Below are 27,001 nucleotides of genomic sequence, written 5' to 3'. Positions count from 1 at the left end.
AATGATGGAAAGCGGCTCGGCCAGCTCCTCCGCCAGTTCTTCCAGTACCCTCGGGTGCATCCCATCTGGCCCCATTGACTTGCGCACATCCAAGCTCCGTAGCAGGTCGCCAACCATTTCCTCATGGATAGCGAAGGCCACATCCTGCTCCCCACCCCCTTCCACCAGCTCAGGGCACTGGGTATCCAGAGAACAACCGGTATTGCCGCTAAAGACTGAGGCAAAGGCGGCATTAAGCACCTCAGCCTTTTCCTCATCCTTAATAACTAGGTTTCCCCTCGCATCCAGTAAAGGATGGTGATTCTCCTTAGTCCTCCGTTTCGCGTTGATATATTTGTAAAAGGATTTTTTGTTGTCTTCATTCCTATTTATTATTCATTCCTATTTATTATTTTTTCTCATGTAATTTTCTAAGAAGGTAGACTTTCTGTAGTGAGTGGAAGAATATGCTAAAATATTCAAGACTCATGGACTGTATTACTGCATAAATAGGCACCTTCCATGATATGCTTTGTATTTTCCAAATTAGTCTTGGCCTTTGAAGAGTAGACTGAGTAAAGGCTCTGTGTGGTGATTGTCAGTGATTTCCTGATTTTTCTTACTGTCTTTTTTCAAATCTCCTAAATTTATATCTGTTTGTTCTTGGTTCAAACTTAGTCTACCTTTCTTTTCTGTAATAATATTTCATCCTATCATGGATACAATAAGCTGTGAAGCCAAATGTATAAGCAGTCTTTTTTTTTTTCTTTTTTTTTTTCCTTTCATTTTGTCTTTCAGATACATTGAAGTTTTCAGTTAGCACTCCAGCAATTTTATTAACCTCTATATTTTAATCTATAATAACTGTATGAAGAATATTTTAATTTCTGATTTGATTTTTCTTCTTGCTTTTTTAGTATTAGCAAAGATTTTAAGCCTGCTAATAAAGAAGTTATCATCGGTTAAAGAAGTAAGACATCGGTGTGTCTTTTTTATCACTGTTTGACTTCTCTGTGTATGTGTGTTCATATGTGTGCCTTCATTTTGATACTGCATGAGAGAATAAATAGAAAAGTCTCTTATACTATTGATAAAATCTTATAGGAATCCATTTGCAAGGTCATCAGCATAAGGCTGGTGCAGCAGCACTGAGTTACTGCAGACACAGCTCTGTACATGTTTCTTTTGAAGGAAATAAAATAGGAAGGGAGCTAAGTGAATTGCTTGGACTCCCCATTGCTTCTGCTGCCCTTAGTTTATCCTTGGAAACTCCCAAAACCTTTGACAACAGTGGCAAGGAATTGTGCAGTCACAATATTCTGAGACTTGTAGGCTGTTGGCATTTTATTAGTTTTAGAAAGGAATGATTGGCTTACAGTAAGTAAATATACATATGAGTTTTCCTGAAAATTGTCGTTAAAAGTGAATATTCATAACTGAATGGCAGTTATGGTTATATAAGGTGAAGATGACAGGCACTGTACAAATAACAGTTATTTTCTGAAGAAATGAATGCATATAGTGATCTTGTCTGGCTCTCTGCCTACGAAGGTACAAAATCCCTGCAGCCTGTAATAATAGCTTGAGTAATACCTGATTGTAATTCTTTCCTTCATGGCAGTCATGCCTGGAGAATGAACAACTATATTCAGTTTGTTCCAATCAAAATGGCACATATTTCAAGAGCAATTTTCAGATGAATATATGAATAAGAAATCCTGTGAAATGACTGCATATCCTCTCCTTTCTTGCTGTCCAATAATGCATAACCACGTTTAGGATAATTTTAGAGAGAAGGACTGCTATGAGAAGGTCTTTTCAGGCTGCTCAGCATTTAAGAACTGAACTTACTGAGGTCCTAAGTGGCTTGCCCAAAGTTCTTGCACAAATTTGTGACCAATCCAGAGAAATAAATTTGATTTCTGTTTTTCACCTTCATGGCCTATGTGCTGCATTAGTGACATTTAATCAATGCAAAAGCATTGTTTTCCAAAGGAATATTATCTTACCTCTTCCTCTGGTTCCTCATTCGTTTATTTAGAGGTCAAAGGCCTGAGTCTGCATGACTATCTTGCATTGCAATAGTTTTGGAAAGCAGATAGAAATTTGATAGCTCAGCATACTTAGGACTTCTCTGTAACTTTGTGGAGAGAAGGGTGCTTAGTGGATGGGGGAAGAATTCTACTGGATTCTGATTGTATGCCTCATCTTGATACGGAAGCTCCTGGGGAAAAGGAAACAAGGACAGGACAGTCCTCAGCTACTGCATTGTTCTCTGCACTTATTGGTGGCAGGCTATCCAGATGCTTTAATTTATGTGAGGATCAAATAAGCCAGTTGCAGGGCTGGTACAAGTTCAAAACTGGCAAAAATGCATTGCTGAGCATAGCTCAACTGGGAACATGAAAATCTAGGCTGAAGTTGGTGCAGCTGAAATCTGCAGTGCATAAGAACCCCTGTGTGTAAGCTTTACAAATAAAAAGTTTGGCTTCAGCTCATGTAAGTGATTAATCCATTTAGGCAGGTCTTTTTTGTACAACTTAATTTGAAGTCTCTTGTTAAAGCTCACTAAGTAGGATTAGAGTCTGGAGGGAGGACTTGTTTGGGGAGGGGCAGAAGGTTAGTCTTGTTCTAGTGATTTTACCGATAGGGATTTTTTTACTTTCTCCAGAAGGTATTTGTTTTAGAAATAATGAGTTCACTATGATATCGTTGATATGAGAAACCAGTGAAAAAGTCCAAAAGCCAATTTCTACACTGCTTTTTGAATGATTATACAGTCATTAAAATAATAAACAAGCCTCCATGGACTATGCAAGTACAGTGAGAAGAATAAGCAAATTTACTTTGCATGCATACCCTTAAAAAATGCTGTGAGAGTAATTGATTTCTGTGACCTGGTGGCAAACCTGGAAACCTGAAGACAAAAAAAAGTTCAAAATGACCTATTTTTTATTTTAAAATAGTGGTCATTTACACATTTTTTCCACTTGCTATTTAAAACACATCTTTTGTATTGTAGAACAGCATTTAAAAGGGCATCAAGAAAAGCGAATTTTTGCTTTCTATACCTTTCTTAGTCTTTCAATTTATTGAAATTTTATCAATAAACTACCACCGGTATATTCAAATAAGTTGCTGAATAATCTTTATTTTGCCATATTGCTTTCACAAAGGCTAGCTTAATGGCTGAAAATCCACAGTTGCTGTCATGTATGGTGTTTTGGATGATTCTGTTATTGACTAATAAAATGCATGCTCCACCTGATGTCCCTGATTTGAGTGATCTGTGGTAGCTTACTCTTGTAACATTATCACTACCGAGTGATAAATTCTTATTTTCTGATTTTATCAAAATTTAGATATTTTCTGCAGGTTTCCCTCTACAGTCAAGGTTTTGCTATTCTCTCTGTTGTATTCCTTAAGCAATGGGTTCTAGAGTCTTCCTCACTCACTCTGTCTCTCCATCCCAATAAACACATTCATGGAACAATTTCAAAAAGAAAAAAATCCATCTTGGCATATACTTTAACATGAGTTTAGAATACTCTCTTGAGGAATAGTTGTTCTGGTACCTGTGGTGAAGAATGAAATTGAACTAAGCCCAGCCACTGGTCTTTGAGTAAATGATACAATATCTTCCTCTTTGGTTTCTGAGTTCCAGTTTCTAATGCTTCATTTTTTTTTCCAGATGTACCGAGTAAGTTTATCCCAAAATTTTTGTTAGCTCTGAGTTGGCTACAGTGGTTTTTTTCAGCAAATAATTTATTAACATTTGCCACTCCCTGCAGCATATCATTTAGAGCTAATGTAACTAAACCTTGTTCATTATTACATTCATCAGTTCAGAGGCAATAAATGCTTCTTTAATTGAGGAGTGATTGTACTGGCAACAGCAGTTAGTGTTTTCTGTAATGTTTTGAAAACTTAAAAAAAGAAAGAATCTTGCAAAATCTTGTTTTATATGACTCAAAAGCCCAATTCACAATTAGAATAATCCTTTTAAATGAAGAAATCCTACAGAGTTTGTTATTGGCTATTATCAGTAGGAGGTCTAGAAAACACCAAAATTCAATTATGTGCATGTTCACATGCATTTTGTGGCATATTTGTAGTGTTACATTGATCAGATGGATTTTCAGTCTGCTTGAGTCAGCAGAGAGAAAGTAGTTTATAATAATTTCAAAGTAATATTGTCCAAATTCCATCTGCTTTATGAATAGAAATCCATGAAAGTGCTCACTGAGTACTGTAAGCAGGTCTTACGTCGTGTGTCTGGAGTTTGATAATTCTACACCATAGCAATAGTAGCCTGTGAAAATAGCCATATGGTACAGGTCATGGGGCATACTACATTTATCAGAACAGTATATGTTTTCTTTCTTTTACAGGAAGAGTAAAAATTTAAAGTTGATACTGGTATGTTATGCAACTACCAATTATACAGAAAGAGACAGAGAAAGATAAATTTTCCATCCTTTAATATCACCGAGCAATGCCTTCAGACATCACTCAAGAGTCAAATCTAATCATGTATTACAGCTGGTGTTACAAATTTTGCCCACTAACAAAGTAATAGCCTGTCTTCTACCACAAAGACTTAGAAGCAGCTTTGGGAAGGGAGTATTCACTGATTTAAGGAGACTTTCATGTGTTTATGTGTGCCCTATCTTCTGATATGCTAATACTGAAATCCTTTTATTCTTTATTTATAACGAAGAAAGTTAAAAATATTGCTGGAGTTCTCCAGCAGTGCTGGAAGGGACAGCTTTCTAAAAGTTCACACTGTTTCTCTGAAAGTTCACACTGTTTAAGAGAATTAGTTATTTTTAAATCTTCAAGGGGAATCTTGACAGTGAAGGCAAGATGCAAACATGTTCAGGTCATAACAGTTCCCTCTTTCAAGACACCATATGCTGTAATACTTTGTATATCATAATCTGATTTAAATTCTCTGGAGTTGTTTTCTCTTATCTGTATTTAATATCTGAGACCTAGAAAATATCTGACTAAATTAAAAATCTGTCAATAATTCTTTTTTTTTGAAAGATGAATCAAGTTACAAAATCCTTGTTGTTATTTAAAGCTATGATAAATTGGTTGCGGTGTTTTTGCTGTTTTTAAAATTAACCCATATATGCTGTCTGGTATGACAAGTTTATCTGTTCTTCCAAAATTTAAGTTTTGGTTTATTTAGAATATATATTTACATATAACATACATATATACAAGTATACATAATACAAATGTATAATATATACAAATGATGTAATGCTTATATAATATCTTGATGTTAAGGATGCAGTTCACAATTTTTATGGATAGTGAGGGACTTAGATGCAAGACTTTCATTTATCAAGACCTTGTAGCTTAGTATATTTCTGGAAATCATTTTTGTGTGTACAGCCTTAAATCCTGTGCTGGTGTATAAAACTTTCTTCTAAAAAGTACACCAAGTTTTGTCTAAAGGTTACTTTAATATTCCCCTCTTTCTACGTAAAATATATCACAGTTAGAACTTTGAATTTCCTTAAATACATAAAATTGTTCCTTCCACCCACAAGCTACTGTCATTCAGGTTTATATGAGAAGACCAGCTAACATCTGCTATCTCTAGACATTAGCAGAACAAGAAATATGAGGAACAGAGTTACAGGAACAATAATACTACAGTTGATTCACTGTATTGATACCAAGATGATTATTGTAGCACTCCTGCTGTAAGAAAGCTGTCATTACAAATGGTCGTTGCCAATATGGCTCATAGCAAAGAATATGATGGGCAGTAGCTGAAAGCAAAACTGTAACATCAGATTACAGCACCTGAAGTTAGTGGATAGAGTTTAAGAATTTCTCAAATATTTAAACTCTTTTAGAAAATGCTTCTTTGCTACTGCAGAACAGGCAGCAAAATTCAAGATATGTAATATGTGAAGTAGTGAGAGATGCTCACAGATACTGCTCAGCCAAAATATACAAATCTATATATAAACATATATACACAAACTTATACAAATCTATACATGAAGTAGTCGCATATATAAGCAGATGTAGCTCAACCAACAAAAGAAATGTGTTTTCTGCAGTTGTTCGTTTTGACGTCTTTGCAAGCAGTAATTCAACTTAGGTGGCATTCCCTTCAGAAAAATATAAATGAACAAAGTGCTTTTGAAAAGCATTTAGACAACCTAACCAACCACATGTAATCACTTAGATGCAACATGATATGATATAGACTGCTTGAAAGGAAAGAAAATGAGGGAACAAGTATCCCATGGGTCATGTTCCCTGCCCACCGTATGAAGCACAAAGTGTAATGTTGTCATAGAAAAACTACCTTGCTGTACATACTCTGAGATCCTCACTGGAGATTCCCGTATGTTCTTCTGACAAGAAAGGACAGTTAGTTGGCCTGTAGAGATAAAGGTGGTGCATAAATATGCTTACTTGTGTCTGTCTACACTGTACCCTTCGAAAAAAAATAGGACGATCAGTTCAGAAAAGTCTTCATGGTGACTGGTGATTTAACATTTTTTTGTTTGCAGGTACTGAAAACTGGTTGGCCACAGAAGTGCTTGCTGATGAAGCTGCATTGCACTAATTATGGTGCATCACCTCCATTGCTAGCTTTCATTTCAGTTATGTGTTTGCCTATGAATTTGCTGCCTGGTAACTTCCAAAAGTGTGGTAGGTTAGAACTTAATTAGATAAATTATAAATTAATTAGATGATAAATAATTATTTATATATGGAGTACTGTTTTAGTACTTTTTATTCTCTAAGGTTAGTTAAAAAGCTGATGTGCTGTTAGTTTCCACCACCATACTGATAGGTTCTTAGTTATTAATACATATTCATGACGCTCTTGGGGTATTCAGGGTGCTGAAACAAATAGCACTTGGAACATTGACTATTGCTTCTGCACGTTTTCCCAACACCTGCTTTGTATTTCAGCTTTCTGTACTCCCCGATTTCCTTGCCCAATCTGGGCCTCATTGTAAAACAGAGCTGCAAAAAGCAAGAAGTGAAAAGAAGTTTCTGGTTCCTTTAAGATATGGTCAGGCAACACTGTTCTACAGTGTTTTCTTTTTATACACCAGACACCTGAGCATGCTCTCACCTTTATTCTACATTTTTGCACTCAGTTAAAGCTCTAGCAAAACCTTATGACTGAAGAAAGGCAGCAAAAAAAAGCCTGATAGATCATTCTCAGCTTCCCAAAGAGGTTTTAGAGATTGTGGTCTGCAAATAGATCTGCCAGTCTGTTTGTCTGGACAAAGTCATTCTTCACAGCACAATAAATTGTGCTAGTTAAGCTAGTTAAGCTAGCTAGTTAAGCACAATAAATTGTGCTAGTTAAACCTAGTTATTAAGGATGAGGAAAAGGCTGAGGTGCTTAATGCCGCCTTTGCCTCAGTCTTTAGCGGCAATACCGGTTGTTCTCTGGATACCCAGTGCCTTGAGCTGGTGGAAGGGGATGGGGAGCAGGATGTGGCCTTCGCTATCCATGAGGAAATGGTTGGCGACCTGCTACGGAGCTTGGATGTGCGCAAGTCGATGGGGCCAGATGGGATGCACCCGAGGGTACTGAAAGAACTGGTGGAGGAGCTGGCCGAGCCGCTTTCCATCATTTATCGGCAGTCCTGGCTATCGGGGGAGGTCCCAGTTGACTGGCGGCTAGCCAATGTGACGCCCATCTATAAGAAGGGCCGCAGGGCAGACCCGGGGAACTATAGGCCCGTCAGTTTGACCTCAGTGCCAGGAAAGCTCATGGAGCAGATTATCTTGAGGGTCATCATGCGGCACTTGCAGGGCAAGCAGGCGATCAGGCCCAGTCAGCATGGGTTTATGAAAGGCAGGTCCTGCTTGACGAACCTGATCTCCTTCTATGACCAAGTGACGCGCTTGGTGGATGAGGAAAAGGCTGTGGATGTGGTTTACCTTGACCTCAGTAAGGCTTTTGACACCATTCCCCACAACATTCTCCTCAAGAAACTGGCTGCTCAGGGCTTGGACTGGCGTACACTTCGCTGGGTTAGAAACTGGCTGGATAGCCGGGCCCAGAGAGTTGTGGTGAATGGAGTCAAATCTGGTTGGAGGCCGGTCACTAGTGGAGTCCCCCAGGGCTCGGTACTGGGGCCGGTCCTCTTTAATATCTTTATCGATGATCTGGATGAGGGCGTCCAGTGCACCCTCAGTAAGTTTGCAGATGACACCAAGCTAAGTGCGTGTGTCGATCTGCTCGAGGGCAGGAAGGCTCTGCAGGAGGATCTGGATAGGCTGGAGCGATGGGCTGAGGTCAACTGTATGAAGTTCAACAAGGCCAAGTGCCGGGTCCTGCACCTGGGGCGCAACAACCCCAAGCAGAGCTACAGGCTGGGAGATGAGTGGCTGGAAAGCTGCCTGGCCGAGAGGGACCTGGGAGTATTGGCTGATAGTCGGCTGAATATGAGCCAGCAGTGTGCCCAGGTGGCCAAGAAGGCCAACAGCATCCTGGCCTGCATAAGAAGCAGTGTGGCCAGCAGGTCTAGGGAAGTGATTGTGCCCCTGTACTCGGCTCTGGTGAGGCCGCACCTCGAGTACTGTGTTCAGTTTTGGGCCCCTCGCTACAGGAAGGACATGGATGTGCTCGAGCGAGTCCAGAGAAGGGCGACCAAGCTGGTGAGGGGTCTGGAGAACAAGTCTTACGAGGAGCGGCTGAGGGAGCTGGGCTTGTTCAGCCTGGAGAAGAGGAGGCTCAGGGGCGACCTTATCGCTCTCTACAGTTACCTTAAAGGAGGCTGTAAAGAGGTGGGGGTTGGTCTGTTCTCCTAAGTGCCTGGTGACAGGACGAGGGGGAATGGGCGAAAGTTGCGACAGGGGAGTTTTAGGTTGGATGTTAGGAAGTACTTCTTTACCGAAAGGGTTATCAAGCATTGGAACGGGCTGCCCAGGGAGGTGGTGGAGTCACCATCCCTGGAGGTCTTTAAAAGACGTTTAGATGTAGAGTTTAGCGATATGGTTTAGTGGAGTACTTAGTGTTAGGTCGGAGGTTGGACTCGATGATCTTGAGGTCTCTTCCAACCTAGAAATCTGTGATACTGTGATACTGTGATAAATTGCCTGGACTTTGTGGATACTAATCTCTCTTTTGGGATCTCTTACCTCAGAGGTGCAGGATGCTCCACAGAATTGTGAGGACCGGCTATCATGCTCTGTCATTCTGCTAGAGCTGGTCCAGCTTTCACTGACAAGAACTTGCATTACCACCCATTTCCCATGTCATCAAGCATCCAGTGGAGCATGATATTCCTTAAAGCAGATTTATGGAAACTAATGTGTCTCTGGATTTTCTTTAAAAAAAAAAAAAAAAGCAACAACAACAAAAACAAACAAAACAAAACCAGAAAATTATTATCAGAAAATTCCCAATGGATTTTACAAATAAGTTGTGTAAGAGTATTAAATTGTATTGGATGTTTTTCTAAAAGAGTGAAAATATCTCTTAGAATTATGGGAAGCTAAAATTTCTCTAGAGAACATTGACAGGTCACTCATGAGCTGCCAAGAAAAAGCACTCTGACTGTGGAAATCTGACATTTAATAGGCTGACACTGATACAAGAGTGCACTTCCCTCATAACAATGTTGTATTTGCACTGTGGTTCAACATGGAAACTACTCACAAGTAATCTTTGTGGCTGTTAGGCAGCTATTATCATCATTGTTTTCAGGTGTGGAAAACATTCTAAAGGTATCAAGGAACTGAGAAAAGACTGGAATCTGTTGACCTCTTTGCCTTAACAAAAAACACTGGGAGGATAAAGTAAAGGATGAGTAAAAAGACTATTAAAGAGAGCTTGCTTCAATAATTCAGGTTATAGTAGCTCTTGTGAAAATATGATCAAAGTCAGGGACCTACAATACCACTGATACTAATTCAGTAGCATGTGCCATTGAAGCTATTGTTATATATGCAGAAGTTCCTCGCTCAGTGCTCTAAGTGTAACGTTATCAGACTTAGTGTCTTGAAATTCAGAATTTTATCCCTAGTGCAGATTAGTGGTGTCTTCAGAGACTCTATCATCATTTTCAGGCTGCTGTATGACAGCTTTTCAGATGGTGCCAGTCATATCAATGGAAATACAGGATTATTGCACAAGATCTGAAACATGAATGGTGACTTTTTCTACTTCAGGGTTTTGTATGACAGGGACAAGAATGTGATTTTAAAACCAGATTTGTGTTGCAAAGCTGACTCATGAGGTAGAGCTATAGAAACTTTTAGCAGTATCACCTAGAATTTCTCCTTGCCTTCCTGAAGGCCACTGTAAGAGCTTCTTTACTATTTCTGAAAGGAAATGAACTGACAGACTTGAGCAGCCTTCCTGAAAACATATCGCTGATGCTAGCCAAATGCAGTCCTTGTATTCAGAGTACTTGAAGTTTGTGATTTATTATTAAGACAAATGAGTGGCAGATTACCCTCCATTTATGTTCCCGTGCATTTAATGAGCACATAATGTAACACCGAAGCAATTCTCTTTTAATTGGACCAGACCCTTGCATACACCCAAGAGAAACTCTTAATCTAACATGCTATACCCTATAGCTATGAATTATAACTTTTTAAAATCTATCAAGATTTTAAAATGGAAATTTTCATGAAAAGCTGTTGAGTTGTAAAACTAGATGGTCTTTAAGGAATCTTCCAATCCAGATCTTTCCATGATTCTATGATTCTATAATTTGTCACAGAACAAAGATATATCCATGCTTTATGGGGGTTAAGTTTTATAAAACAGAAGACTTGTTTGCCTTATTAACTTCCTTATACACTTGATTACAAATTGTTTGTGTTGCAGAGCTTCCAGTTCAGCTGAGGACACTGAACTATTGCTTGTATGACAATAGCTCTTAGGACACTTTGAAGACTTCCACAGTATTTACATTGGCAGGGGTTGTGCCTACTTTTGAAGGAAAGAACAATTTTCACTCTCTTTTCCCATGGTATATAATGATCCAAATTAGAAATGAAGATTTTTCTTTAGAAACCCATCTGAAGTCTTTTAGTGAAAGGTAATACTTGCATGTAGTTACAATTTGGCTGATTGTCTGTGCCGGTTTGCATGTCAAAAATCATCTAATCCATGAGGCAATAGTGTAGGGCTTAGGCAGGAATTTAGTGGTTCTGATGTGTCAATAGCTTGAAGTAAGCAGAGATCATAAGGTGTGGCATTAGTTTTAACATCTCCCTAAACTCTTCTGCTAACTCTTGTAGATGAACCAAAATGCAGTAATAACAACATAAAAAAAGATCAGAACTTTACAAATCTCAAACAAATGAAACATCAAAACGCTAACACTTAGAATGAGCACTTCTGTAGTGTCAAAGATTTCTTGTATTTCAAGGTAAATGGGGAATTATGTTGCAGCATTTCCTGCTTTAGCAAAAACTTTTCTATGTAGCTCTGGGATAAAGTCATCAAGATAATTAGGAGATATAAATCATAGTTTTTAAAGAGACTTCTTTAAAATGTTAGTATAAAAATACTCATGGTAATACACTAGAAAAGATAACACAGCTACAGCCAAAAAAAGAGAGGAAACTTGGATATCATTTTGAGGCTGTAAGGCTAATTTATTACAATATGTTGAAGTGTTAAAGTAGAGATGTGATACAAATTCTTCCCTGTCTTAATATGTCACAATGAATATATTGTCAATTTTGGCTAATTACCATTGCCATTACTTGCTGTGAGACTCTATTTTAAAAATAGCTGATGATCTAATGGCAACTGGAAAATTAAACTTCTCTGCTGACATATCTATCTGTTGTTCCATCCATGTACATAAAATTTCTAAGAAAAGTGTAATTTTTTTAGCATAATTGTAGTATCTTAGTAATTGCAGGTTTTACTTCTAGCTGTTGAATTCAAAAATAAATCCATTCAGACTCCTCTGAATTACTAAACTCTGAACATGCGACAAAGGGAACATACTTAAGTAAGTGGGAAGCATTGCCCCTACACTCCCCTACGCTCCAATCATAGAACAGTTTAGCATGGAAGAAATCTTAAAGATCATCAAGTTTCAACCCCCCTGCCATGGGCAGGAACACCTCCCACCAGACCAGGTTGCTCAAAGCTCCATCCATTCTAGGCTTGAAAACTTCAAGGAATGGGTCATTCACAGCTTCTTTGGACAACCTCTTCCAGTGTCACCTCACCTCCATAGGAAAAAATTCTTCCTTACCTAAGTCTATCCTCAGCCTCTCTTCATAGGAGAAGTACTCCATACCTCTGATCATTTTTGTGGCTCTGCTCTGGACAAGCCGCAGGTCCAGGTCTCTCTTGTGGTACTCCATACCCTGGACTCTTGAGGGCAGAGCAGAGGGGGAGAATCACCTCCCTCACCCTGCTGGCCACGCTGCTTTTGATGCAGCCCAGGATACAGTTGGATTTCTGGGTTGCAAGCGCATAGTGCTGGCTCATGTTGAGCTTCTCATCAACCAGTACCCCCAAGTCCTTCTCCACAGGGCTGCTTTCAAGGCATTTCTTACCTAGTCTATGCTGGTGTTTCAGAGAGCCCCTCTGCTCATGCATTAGATTGGGAGGCTGGGCATCTGGTTTGGATTGCTGGGACCCCTAGCTTCAAGAAGAATTAAAATGGAGTGTTGGACATCTAGAACAGTCAGTAGGTATTTTCTCCTGCTTCTGTGCTAGGCAATGGGCATAACTGAAATACATCTGAAACAAAACTATTACCAGCTAGTACCGTTCCAGACAGACCCTTGAGGATATCTGGGTCAACCACTGTGCTGCCAATTGTACAGACCTCAGATTAGTATTCTTTGTAAAAGCAGTTAAACTTACTAAGCAATGACTTTTATTAGAACACTAAAGAAAGTCTATTCATCAAGGCTGCATCTTTATTAGATGTGGGGATGGAGCAATAATGTAGTTTTGCAACAAATGAATATTACAACAATGAGTATTTGTTATTGGTGCTCTGTGAGTGAATGAATGAAGTGGCCCTGTGGCTGCTGCACCTTCTATGAGGATGGTAGCAAGGAAGACCTATGTTTCTGCCGGAGCTCCTTCTAGATTGTGAATTTATCCAAACTGTGTTCTGTTCCCTTGGAGGTGTAGTAACAAGTAATATAGTCCAATTGGAGAAGATCGGTAGGTCAAAGCAGCTAAGGCTAAAGGCCTTACATATTCATCATGTGGTTCCAGCTTTGGACTAGACTCATTTGGAGCCACTGGACAAAAATGCCTGCAAAATTTCATTCAAATCTATGTGAAGAACAGGTGATTAGTTTGGGTTTTTATATATCCCCTTCAGGGGTTGCAATACATTGATCTTGCACCTGAAACAGATCTTTAATTTCTGTTTCATTAGAGAGAACATTCATTCAAGTACCACTAATGCTCTCTGAAACTACAACTGGATGGAGTAAATGTGATTACTGGAGTTTTATTGCAAAACTACATTATTGCTCCATCCCAGCATCTAATAGAGATGCAGCCTTTGAGGAATAGATTTTCCTTAGTGTTCTAAGAAGAGCTGCAGGCAAATAAACTGGGGTTCTCCTAGGACCACTACAAAAATATTTCTGCTCTCCATAGCTTGTCCAGCACTGGTAGTGCCGGTCAGAGCACAGTCACCTCTGACACTTTGTGCATGACACTTAACAGAGACCCACAGTTTACACTGAAATCAATCTGAAAATGAGAATCGTGTTGGAGATGAGAAGAAGGTGACAGAGACGTACTTAGGATAAATGAGTAATTTCTGTGCCCATTTCTCCCAAGCCGAATAAGAACAAAGAGAATTAATTTAACGCTTGTCTGTAACTTAAGGTCTGTTTAACAGGCAACAAATTCAATTTAGATGATCAAGCTGGGGATTGGTCTGCGTGAAAATGATACAGAATCTGTGGTAGATATTTTAAAGAAAAAGTTAAATAAGGCTGGGTTGTTGTGATATCATTGATGCTGTCTGAAGAAAGGTATTGACCAGGAAGTTTCTTACGTTTTTCACAGGTGTCTTAATTCAAAGATTGCATTGCTTTGCCAGAGAAATGAACTTAAGGAAGAAAAGAAAAACCAAGGGCAGTGAGAGCAGGAAGGCTTATACCATGTGGAAAAACCGAATATCCCGGGATAAATGCTTCGTTTTACAGACGAAATGAGGTTTCCATGCAGGGAAATTGTTTGCCTGAATTTTCTGTAAGACTTTCCCAGTGACTAAGGAAATTAATGGGAAAGGACTCACCTGAGAATGCACTTTGTTCTTACAGGTCCCATTTCAATACATACTATGATGCGTCCAGAGGTAAAGCTGTTTCATCCTCATTTGGTTTACTTTCCTGTGGGTCTGATCAATGGAGACACAGGACAGCCACGCACAGTAGTCCTCTCGGGTAAGAAAGCGTTCTCCTTCCAGCAGGGATGTTAGAGCGAGCTCTGCAGGGAGACAGGGAACAAGACAAAGGATGGTGATTCCTAGGTCTGAGCTAGCACAATTGTAGGTTAACGACCCAAAGATAAGGGAGTAAAAGACTGTATGCATAGATAACGGAACCAGCAAGAACTGGCTTGACCGATGAAGTCTGTCAAAGACAGGAAAGGCCAAAATTAGCAGCGAGGAAGACTTCTGCCCTTCGACAGACGACCACCCAAGGACTCCAGTACCCATACGAATAGAGACGGGAACCTACCTGACTGATTCTTCGGAGACCTGATGACTGTGCAAGAGACTTACGGCGGAAATGAAATGAAGGTGGGTTTGTCCCACTGACAGAAGCACACTGCCAGCAACCGTTGGTGCGCAAGTTAGGTGGAGCTATCCCTCTTGCGGCCGGCGCGTGTGCGCAGCGCCGAATAAACAGACCTGCTTTATAACTGTTTGTTTATTTCTTCTCCTCGGAGGAGCCTCCGCTCCCAGCCGCTCCCCGCGGGAGCAGACAACGACCTCCTGAAGCCGAGCCCAAACGGGATGTTTAACACAGGGGGCCGGGAAGTGGTAGGGGACGCCCGCGCTTGGCCGGGGCCGCTGGTAAACCGCACCGAGACGTCCGGCGCACGGCGTACTCCCCGTCCGGGAGCAGGGCACCCTACGGGCTGACCGACAGAGCGGCCGGGGGCTAAACAGAGCCTTGAAGAATAAAATATAAAACATCTTCAAAGCAAAATAAATAAATAAGTAAAACAAATGAAGTAGGGAAAAGTATAAAAGAAAAAAGATGTCAAAAAATTATATGACGTTTCCAATGAATTTTTGTGCCTTTATTTAATTGCAAATGAGTAAATGGAAGAAGTTATTAAGAATTCAAGGTGAAATCTAAATTAAATTAAAGGGGATAGTAAAAAAATCGTTGCAGTATTATATATAATTTTCCCCTGGGGAAAGACATGACTAAACCATACTGGCTTCAGGGGTAATAAAGCATAGGTAATAAAGGAAGTACAGTTAAATAGAGTGGCATAAATGTCAGTAAATGCACATACATATTAGATTAATGTATTCTGAAAAAAATACATATTTTGCAGATACAAGATTAATCCTTTATGCTGGTAGAGTATGATGTAATAGTAGAAGATGAATGTGTCATGGCAAAAATATCGAATAGGAAATAATAAGACAGAATAACTTTTACACCTGGCTATTTTTCATCCTATATAAAAGATTATGCAAAACATTAGAGGACAAATCCAAATTTTGTGAAACTGTACTGATTCAAGCCAAGCAGTAGTTGCCGTGCTCCAGCTAGAAAAAGTAGGTTTGAAAACACCTTAATCCTTGGATATCTGTAGTCTAGTGTAGAACAAAATGATGATTAAAGCCAGAAAAGGACGTTATAGTGAGTGTTAAATAATCCTAATCCACATATCTGTGTAGAACTTCTATAAATGATGCTGTGGTTTATCAATATGAGAAAAGTGTGCGTTTCTCATTGTAAGGAATTTGCAATTTAAACGGGGCACAGAAATAGCTCCATAGCCTGGAACAGCAATGAGGAACAGGAGAATGTGCAGTCAATTTCCAAAGCACAGGAGAACAGGCTGGCTATTCTAGGTTCGGGAAGAACAGGTTTGCACATTTCAAATATTCATAATGGTCTTAATGGCCAGTTTTCATGCAATGATGATTATTGATCATATATGTACTATTACAAGTATTTGTCTGAGGTGGCAATTTTCCATGTATTAGGACTGGTGTTGGAGACATATGTTTTAAAACATGAAGGGGAAAGCAACAAAAAAATGATACACTGGATAATTGGTAAAATAGTGAGGTTATTGAGGAAAAGCAAACAAGGAAAGAAAGGTGGATGACAGAGGCTTCTGAGAAGTCAGAAATTGTACCACAAGAGATAATAAGCCAAAAACAGATAGCAAAATAAAAATGTTCTGACCATGACTTTCTAAACAGACAAGCAAAGGTAATTATAACCTGGACAAGTGGCTGTGCAATTGTTATAGAAGACCAACATCTAGTAAGAGAAACAAAAAAGCCCTGAATTTTGAGGAACTTAAAAGCAAACAACAGCAGGCTGAATATGGGAGAGAACAGAGCAAAAAAATTGTAGTTAAGGAGCTCTATAAAAAAACTCTAGTGGATACCGAAGGATATTAAAACTTTCTGTTTAAATGAGGCATAACACTGCAAACTTTTGCTATATACTGGCAATACATACTGTAATATATTTGATATTTTGCAGAGGTGGGACCTTAATAAGGAGAGCTCAAGGACAGCTGATTAAGTTAAAAAAAATGTATAAACAACAAAGTAATGAGAACATCTAGTTATCATGGAAGTAAATGTATTCTGGGGTTAGCTGTCAATATTGATAAAGCCGAACAGTCACTTTATTACTTACATGGCTTATCATAATGCTTTAATAGTCCATGACAGGAGATAAAAATGAGCTTCTTTTCCAATCAGTCACAGGAATTTTATTGGGCGACAGTGTAGTGACATTTTGTGCCACAATGGTCAATTAAATCTTTGTGAAGTTATGATCGATATTCATGTAATTTGCATTATTTGACCTTTATTACATTTGTGGAGTTTTTTTCCTACAAGCTATGGGTTTTGGTTTCTTCTACTTCTGAAACCCTGAACCCTGACCTACTTGTGACATCACGATTCTGAAAATAGTTACTTAACCACTGGAGGAAGCCGAGATCCACAGGTGAGAACATGAACTGGAGTCAAGCACATGAAATACATGCATTAACTCTGAGTCATTATTATTTGTCACTTTGTTGAATTTTGAGTTTTAGACTAGTCTAGCTGAAGACAAACATTTTTTGAATGAAAGGTGTAGTTAAGTTTGAACGTATTGTAGAGAATTTCGTTCCAGAAGGACACAGAGCCAGGAGCCAAGGGTGGCAGTGAGGCCAGCAGCACCCTGAGGAATGTGGTGTGGGGCTGGGACAGCAACCAGGGGCCACTAAGGGCCCCATGGCCTCCACACCATCCCCAGGCACGGGGCAGGCAGCCAGGCACCAAGCCAGCAAGGTGCCAGGGGGCCAGCAAGATAGAAGGTCCCACGTAGGTCAGGCAGAGAACGAGGGCCTGACCTCCTGAAGCTCATCCTCTGAGCGAAGGCAGGGAGGCCCCAGGGATGTTTCTCCCAGGTTTTTCACCCCATCTCTCTCGCACCAGGCTGCTCTAAGCACACCAGGCTGTACCACAAAAGGGCTGGCTGTCAGCACAACCCCCTGGGACAGGCTGCAGAGTGTCTTGCCCTGGCCTCTGATACCATGAGGTTTTAAATTCAGGTGTGATTTTAGGACTGTGTTTGCTTTACTGATCTGAAATATTTAGACCATTATTTTGACTGAGTTAAGATGTATATTGCAAATTGAAGTGGGGATTAAAAGCTGTTTAAACTGAAATACGGACTGATAAATTTGTATTATTGATGATTTTTAATGATGCTTCAGTTTCTGTTTATTGTTCATAGTGTTCACACATTTTATGCTTGTCCTCAAGGTCTTTTATTCCTTCAATAGTCATAGTTTTGTAATTACCATTACACATTGAAGTGCATTCTCTGATGAATAAACCTGAGTGAAATAACAAGTTGTAATTGTGTAACTGAATGAAACTTTACATATGAACAATTAATTCTGTGTAGACTTCAGAATACTTCAATTCTAAATTAAGTCTCAGTAAAACAATTTTATTATTATTATCTGCATGTGTTCCAAACCTTGTCTCTTTAATTACAGAAATATCTATCTATTTTCTCTTAATGTTTGCTAAAAGTGTATAGTTAAAACTATAGAAAAGTGGTATAGAGTGTTGTAGACATGCAACTCAAGTTTGTATCTCATCTTAGGTATGGATCAAGTTTCAGTTGCAGAATGGTAACTGTGACACACAAACTTTGCAGCAAAGCTATGGTACCTTAAAATGCATCTCAGAGAGGCTGTATTATTGCTGTTGGTTAGGAAAAATAAAATATTAGTTTGCAGTTAGAGAAACATAATAAAATGATCTTTAACGGTTTCCTTTTCAGAACAGACTTCATTTAAGCTTTATCTTTAAAAATAATATCGTTAAGTTAGAATACAAAAACAAAGAAATAACCAGGACCAAATTTCCTTATTTCTTGTATGTGTCATGTGGAAGAAGCACATTCAAATTTCTGTAGAAATGAGATAAGCTTGTCTCCTCTCATCTTGCAAACAGTGCATTTTACACCCAGATTTCATTTACACATGAAAATGATGGTAAAGCTTTTAGTCACTGAGATAATGTTTAGATTTTAGGTTGTTGTGATTATTAGAATAATGGGTATGATACTTTACTCAGATGGTTACAAATATCCTTATTATGAATGCAGTGCTTTATTCCGGCATGTTCTGGGAATGCACTTTTCCTCATAAAATCCTTCCATATTATAAAACCGTATTTCATTTTTGACAGGTTTTCCTTTTCCAACAATGATGGGACTCCTCTATGTCAGGGCAACTTTTATGTTTTACAAGTGGTGTGTGCCAGCTAAAATCATGGTGACTGTTTTATGTAAACATTGCAAGTATGAAAAGTATGATAAAGGTAATTTATACATCCTTGCAATCTCTAGTGCTCTTTAATTTTGTATTTACACAGTCGGTATTATGTCAAGCCAACTTAGTCTATTGTTTCTGATAGCAGTTGAAGTGTGTTAACAGATGACTCTCATCGTAAATCACCATGGCTAAATATTGACTAGTGCATAAACATTGCATACAAAATTGTTAAGCACAATTTTTTTTAAAGTAAGGATTTCACCAGTAAAGAGTACATCAGCCTATTTTGTTCATTTGTTCATATGCATATAATCTCTGTTAAATTTAGAACAATGCAAATTCCATTGTGACTTGTTCTTATGTATCAGTTACAGGGAAGCATCAATAACATCTTGTAGAAGAGTGCTCCAGGATAATGTACTCCTAAATGAGCCTCCCAGGTTCTTGGTATTGACTCTGTTTTTCTGTATGGGATATGTAAGTTTGTTTGTGACCATAAGCAAAGTGAAAGGGGTACAAATTTAACTCTCCATACTTCACACACACTGTTCCCACAACAGTCATTTAAGGTTTAATAACAAATTAATAAAGTTTTTGCTAGGTCTCAGTTGAAAAATACCAATGCTTTTGGGATAGCAGAGAATACAGAAAACTCCCAAGCGTAATGCAATGAAACAAATAGAACAACCCCAGACAATCTTCATTTTGTCATCACCTCTGCCATTTTCTTTCTGGTATCAGTCACAGCTTCCCATTCCCTCCTGCACTAAGTAAGCAATAAAATCACCTGATGAGACATTTTTATGCTGGAATAGTTGAATCTTCTCACCATGAACCCAGCTCAGCTACAGATCTGGTGTGGTGGAGATAACCAGGAAAAAAGAGAGGGAGGAAATGTCAGAAGGGGTGGGTAGAGCCCTCGTGGGGGAGAGCCAGGGCAGCTGGAGGCCTGGGTGGAGGATGGCCAGCATTGCCTGCACAGTGAGGTGGGCACCAGGACAGGTAAAAGATAGCAGCCCTCTCTATGTAGGGGTAGAGTTGCTACCTGGGAAGAACAGTGTTGCAGTCAGCATGAGAATGACCATCCTGGAAGAGGCTTTCAACTCAGGTCTGCCTAATTTCCATGGAGGTTGGCAGTGGCTGCAGAAGGCTGCTTGCCTTCAAAGTCCACTGCAGGTTTCTCTCCTGAACTGTGGGCCCTGGTGGAGACCTGTCCCAGCTTTGGCCTCACTGAAGGCTCGGCTCCGTGTGCTGGGCAGGCAGGTGCAGGTTTTCATTATCCTGGCTGAAGGACTTTGGCACTGAAGGTGGACTTAAAGGGGGCCGAGAAGTGCTGCTTTGGACAGTGTAGGATTGCTTGAGGCTCTGCAATGATGCAGTGGTGGTTCACCAAAGTGCACCAGGGTCTCCAGCACTAGCTGGAGATCTGTCCTGACACAACAGAACCGTTGACATGATTCGAACTGTGTAAAGAGGATATTGCTGTCCAGGTCGTGTGGTTCAGGGACGGTCTGCTGCCTTTCCTCAGAAGGAGATGGTAGCCCTGGCTGAGGTGTAGAGGAAGAAGAGGTGGAAAAAGTGAGGAGACTGTGTAGTGTCAAAATGGGCAACCAGGAGGCTGACAAGGGTCTTAGGTGCCCCTTCTCACCAGAATGGTGGCTTGTTTTTGTTTGTGTTTTCACTCCAGTGTTCTTTTAAATGGCTATGAGGAATGTTGACATTTCTCCCACAAATTGTATGAGTAAAGACACTTGTAAAAGACAGGAAATGTTTTATACAGTTCTTGCAAATGGTTCTCGAGCAGCCTGGGTCTGATAAATGGAGACTTAAATGAGACTTGTTCATGATATTTCTAAATTATTCAGTATTCCATCATCCTAGCGGAGTTATGATGCTAATAATGATGTTCATTTTTTATATATTTGTCTGTTTTCAAAAGCAAAGACAGTTAAGTCAGTTAGTGTTTACAGGGACTGTACTGTTTTCGAGAAAGCCTGAGACTGCACATGGATGCTCTGGGCATTTTGAGAACAGTAACATGATGCCCAGTTCTGGAATTAAACAGGAATGTTTCCAGAATTATTTTCCTACATTATGAAATGTTATGTAAGTTATAAATTACATAAATTGTTATATACATTGACAGGAATTCAGATTAATTTTGGTAATGGAGCCCTGTTACAAGTCTCTTGGAATATCCTAGCATCTGAGAAGTTGTGTACTTGCAAATTTGTGTGTGTTTGAATGTAAAATATGAAGATATTTACATTCTGTCTCTTAGACTGCCAGTTTAAAAGGCTGCCTGCTTTTAAACAGGCAGATACAGTTGGATAGGTCTGGTTGTTAAGATGTGTAGAGCAACTGTCAAACCAGAAATTGAATCAATTCACTGAACAAAGTGAATTGTTATTGACCTCTCCAAAGAGATATAGCTTGGTTCACTGTCAAGGAAAAAAGTCGTGCAATGCTCTAACTTTCATTAATACCATCCTGGTAAATGCCATTTTGAAATAATTTAGCAAACGACTCTTTTCTAGAAGAGCTCCATCATTCATTCAGTTGCTATTTAAGAATACCATAAAGATTTACAAACAGAAAAACAATAAAATAATCAGATATTATTTCACATTTATTTGAAAGGATTAAATATTACCAAGAGGTTATAAATCAGCAACATTGACAAAGGACATTGTTTATGAGTTGAATAGGGAGGAAACTGGAAGCTACAAGACACTGTTGTGTTATGAGTTCTTCGGATGTAATTTGGAAGAGATACTATATGGTCTGTTAATATATAATAGCTTTGATAAGATCTGAATAACTTAGACCACTCACTGAGCTGTATACTGGTAATGGTTCATGCTAGACTGTGGCACAGATCAAAAAATCATTTCTCAAAACTGGTTTTAGATCTCAGGTTGGATCCCATGTAGGGACTCTGATGCCTTGATTATTATAGGAAAGTTACAAGGACTCCCAGTAAAATATGTGGAATAGGTACTGTTAATGGGAAGTAAGACCTGAAAAAAATCTGCTGGATCATCAATGTTAGTCTGTGGAAAGATATTAGAGTCTATGTTGTTGTGTGGGTTTGTCTTTACACTTTGTGCATTTTTATGGGACAGACTTAATTTTACTTGCAGAGTTATGCTTGGATGCATAAACATTCACAATCTGTTTTACAAACGCTATTTAATTCAATATATTATGAAATGACCTTTCTTTCATCCTTGATTGTTCTCTATCTTAAGTTAAATTAAAATTAATTTAAGTTAAATTTCTTCATAGCAGCCCCTCTGGTGTTGTAATTTGGATTTGTGACCAAAACAGTGCTGATAACATACCATGTTTAGGCTATTGCTGAGCAGTGCCTGCACATCCTCAAGAACTTCTCTGTCTCTGACTGGGGGTTGGCAAGAGGCTGGGAAGGGACACAGCTGGGACAGCTGACCCCAGCTGACCAAAGGGACATTACTGACCATGCTCAGCAATAACCAGGGTTTTGGGTGGGTAGCTGTCACCTGGGGACTGGCTAGGCATCAGCGTGTTGTGGGGGGTGGTGAAAAACTTACTTTGTGTTGCTCTTTTTTTTAAGATTCTTTCTGTTTTCTTTGCTTATTAAATTATCTTTACCTTTACCCAGGAGATTTATTTTATTTTATTTTTTTTTCTCCCTTGAGGGCAACATTGACTTATTTGGTCAATCCAACACACAGTTTGTTTTAAATATGAATGCTAATTTCGTAGCTGAAAAACCAGTAAACTTCTATTCTCAATGAACAACACTTATTATAGCATTCAGAACTTATCAGATTTTAGAGATACAGTACAATTCCTTTTTAAAAAAATAAAATCTTAGTACGAGTTATTTGTCAGAGAATTCATTGAAATATAAACATTCATAACTTATCTAGCAGCGGACTTATGCATACATTTCACTTCAATCATGTAGCTAACTCTCTTAAAAATAAGCTCAGGTTTAACATTTGACTCAGAGTGGGATTACTCATGTTCATAAAGTTAAGAATGTATTTTAATCTTTTGCTGAATTATCACCATACAGCATGTGAATCTAATCTGTGGATCTACAAATTAAAGGTCACTTTGAAGATCATTCAGTACATCTACTTACAGGAATGAAAGGAAGAATTTTAAGAAATCAGGTGTATTTAACCTCAATTTGATAAAAAACATTAAAGGAAAACCTGTCGCTATGCAGTTATATCCACTTGATTGGATTGCAAATGACTGTCTGGCTGAGCTCCATATCTCTTTTCATTACAATTTCAGCACTGGGGGATAGTAGAAGAGTGGAGGAGAAACAGCCCTTGTTTAAAGTAATGTTGCTTATATTGCTGCTTAGCCAAGGAATTAATAGCTGGCCTCTAGGGAATGTGGTTGGCATCTGGTTCATGGCACGATTGAGAGTGCTGCTACAGCAGCTTGAATACTAGTTATCTTTTTAATAAGTTGGTCTCGTGTATATTTATTATATACTACATCTTCTGTCAGAACTATGCTCCCCGAGCAGAAGCTTTATTTATGGTTGTAATTCCTTTTTCATTACTTATCTACAGTGACCAAAGATGAACACTGAAAGGTAGATATACTATATAAAATAATGCCTGGCTGATTGACTGACTGAATCAATTCATATCTATACTATATACATCACCCAAGGTCCCCTCAGGGCTTTCCTGTAATTACAAGAAGTAGTAAAATATTGCCTTAAAGAGCCAAAGTAAATGCTAAATCCTGAATTTATTAGCCTAACTCTGCATCAGCACTCTCCAATCTTAAAAGTGCCAAAGCAAAAAACTTTTTATGCATTGTACAGCTTAGAAACAGCAACCAGGGATTTTTAACAATCTGGTGGAAAGATAGCATGGGAAAGATAGATCTGTGGAGAGAATACAGTAATATGACTCTACTTCAGACTTAATTTGTTGCCAAGATGAATGTTGTTATGACTCCGTTTTTTTCACAGCTCCCACCCTATGCCCATACTTTCACAGCAAATCATTGGATCTTGTTGTTATAGTGACAGCGGATGGGGAAAAAATCTGATTTTTGTAAAATGAAACTAACATTGACAATGAGCATATCAAAATCATTGGTTTAAGTTTAATGTAGCTCTACCACTGTAAGTCAAATTCAATGTCACTGTAGGTAGTGATTTTGTGCTACTCAAAAATTAGTCAAAATAACATCACAAATCCAAAAATGAGAAAATTGGAAGGAGTAGAAGTAGACCTAGAAAGATTACATATAATGGTGAAGTGCAGTAGGTTTCATAATTATAACAATGATGTCTTGAGTTATAAGTTCGGATCTGTAACAGGACTGCTGGAAGTTGTGGATCTGAACATGACTGAGCTGTGGCTGAGCTGCCTCTCCAGCGCAGCACCTGGTCTGGGAGCTCTCCCAGGGTACCTGCTGTGTCATCTCAAGTACAAGCTTCTGTAGAAGAAAGGTATAGAAACAATATAATACTGAAAAAAACAGTAAATTGGTCAGGGCTTAAAATTACAGATACAGTTTTAAATAATCTGCTTCAGAGAGGTATGTGTGACTCATGCACTATTTCAGTGGCTGGCTGGCTGGAGAGGCTTTACATTATCAACAAATTAAATACTTCGTGCTCTGCTGTAACTGCAGGTTTTTCAGTGGTTACCACCTACTATCTCCACTCAAAATCTTAGAATCAACTTTACAATAAATTTTACCATTCTTCTTGCACCCCACCCTTTATCCCACCTGATACTGAATTCATGCTGCTTATTCTACCCTTTTATGGCTTTGAAAGATGGATACAGCTGTCAACACATCACTTCATGCTGCAGAGACATTGACAGGAGTGCCTGAATGGAGTGAACAACCAGAACTGGGAATGTGCTACAGGCTGGCTCTCAGAAACATGCTTTTCTTTACACATGCATACAGTCCTTCAAACCTTGTAATGCTCAATATGGAGAGCTGCCAAGCTGTGTCTAACATCCCCGTTGGGGCTTATGCAGCCCAATGGCACGGTATTTCTACATGACAAATCACTGGGTCTCCGATCAAACTGTCAAACTGCATATAACCGATTTCACCGGAGAAGGAAGCAATTAGCTCAAATAGAATCTCAAAGAGCTCGAATGTTGGCAGCAAAGGTGATAAAATCAAGGATTGGTTTGTAAATTAATGAATTAGGACATGAGCACTCAGCACTGAATAAAAAATTATTTACTGATACCATTTTTGCTCTGGGATTGGGCATTTTTGCAAGAATTCTCACCTTTAATCACAGACTAGCAGGGGGGAATAAATTTTGTTAGGCATTCTGCCCCCAGCTTCATTTCATATTCTTGGGAAAGAAAAGTATTAAATCCTTCTGTTTTGTTTTTTCTTAAAATTAGTAAATTCCTTGTAACCGTTAGCTACTCCAATCCATCAACTGATACCTAAAACTGCATTTTGAACTCCTCAATTGTCTGTTTTTAAAAGTATCTTCCACTGTTGTGTACACTAAGAAGTAATATGTTCACAAGGATATAAGTGCTAGACAATGCTACACAAATTTATTTTGAGTTCATTATAAACACAGTGGAGAATATTAAGGTGTTAAAATGACATAGGACAAATTTAACAATAACAAAAATAAATAAATAAATCTGAACTTTATTGAAATTACTACAATCAATGACCTGTTAAAAATGTGAAAAGACTATTAAGGAAGAACTTCAAAATATTTTCTGGTGTCAAAATTTCAAGGAAAATGTTACAGAACATTTCTACTATGGCAGAGAAGAGTGGTACACATGAGGAAAAGAGTAATAGTAACGCTTCGTGTATATGTAATTTCGTACATGTGAAAGAATAAATGAATAATCAGAGAATCACAGAATGGTTTAGGTTGGAAGGGACCTTAAGGACCATCCAATTCCAATCCTCCTGCCATGTGCAGGGACACCTACCACCAGAACAGGTTGCTCAAAGCCCCATCCAGCCTGGCCTTGAACACATCTACGGATGGGGCATCCACAGCTTCTCTGGGCAGCCTGTCCCAGTGCCCGACCACCCTCTGGGTGCAGGAACTTTTCCTAACACCCAGCCTGACCCTCCCCTGTCCCAGCTCCATGCCGTTCCCTCGGGTCCTGTGGCTGTCCCCAGAGAGCAGAGCTCAGCGCCTGCCCCTCCGCTCCCCTCGTGAGGGAGCTGCAGGCCGCCATGAGGCCTCCCCTCAGCCTGCTCTGCTCTGGGCTGAACAAACCAAGAGACCTCAGCCACTCCTCATTCCTCTTCCCCTTTAGGCCGTTCACCATCTCCATAGCCCTCCTTTGAACACTCCGTAATAGTTTTATATCCTTTATATACTATGATGCCCCAAACTGCATGCAGTGCCGTACCAGCGCAGAGCAGAGCAGGACAATCACTTCCCTCAACCGACTAGCAGTGCTGTGCCTGATGCACCCCAGGGTGCGGCTGGTCGCCTGGCTGCCAGGGCACAGATGAAACTAACCATCAAACTTTCAAGTAATGAAAAGGCAAAGAACAATAGCAGTGAGATACTGTACAACAAAATAAAAGCTAATTAATGTCTAGAGAACAAATAGGAAATGTAAACACTACATATAGTTTTCTACCTTGTATGGTATAGTAGCTTTCTTTTACATTTTACTGCAGCTTCAAATCATTTTAGATTTGTGATACCAAAAATGTGAATGGAACTGTTTTTCTCTGAGGACATTATTATATTATTTTCAGGTCCATATGCTGTTTTGACAGATACAAAAAAAGCTTTAAAGTTACGTATGTGGAAAATGCAGTTTTCAGAAACAGTAGAGATTTCTAACTACAGTTATGAGGAAATTTTTAATAAAGAGATTACAGGATGGTTTATCTAACATAAAAATTTGACATTATTTGGAAAATACATAAATCAATACATTTCAGTGTATTTAATAAAAGCACAGAAAAAGTCTATATTTTTATGAGTAGAGTTTGAATGATTTTTAAAATCTCTTT

General features: G+C 39.0%; 1 long non-coding RNA gene across 1 annotated transcript; it reads right to left on the bottom strand.

The window, feature by feature from the left end:
• Positions 1-6,022: 6,022 nt before the first annotated feature.
• Positions 6,023-14,899, bottom strand: LOC310890120. The gene is made up of 5 exons (XR_014577039.1): positions 14,683-14,899; positions 14,238-14,428; positions 9,124-9,311; positions 6,317-6,391; positions 6,023-6,116 (listed from the first exon to the last, which is right to left on the bottom strand). It is a non-coding gene; the product is annotated as an uncharacterized lncRNA (long non-coding RNA).
• Positions 14,900-27,001: the final 12,102 nt, after the last annotated feature.

This window comes from Anser anser (genome assembly GCF_964211835.1).
Source record: "Anser anser genome assembly, chromosome: Z".
NCBI lineage: Eukaryota > Metazoa > Chordata > Aves > Anseriformes > Anatidae > Anser > Anser anser.
Note: the sequence above shows the minus strand (reverse complement) of the source record. Positions and strands in the feature narration are given on the sequence as shown.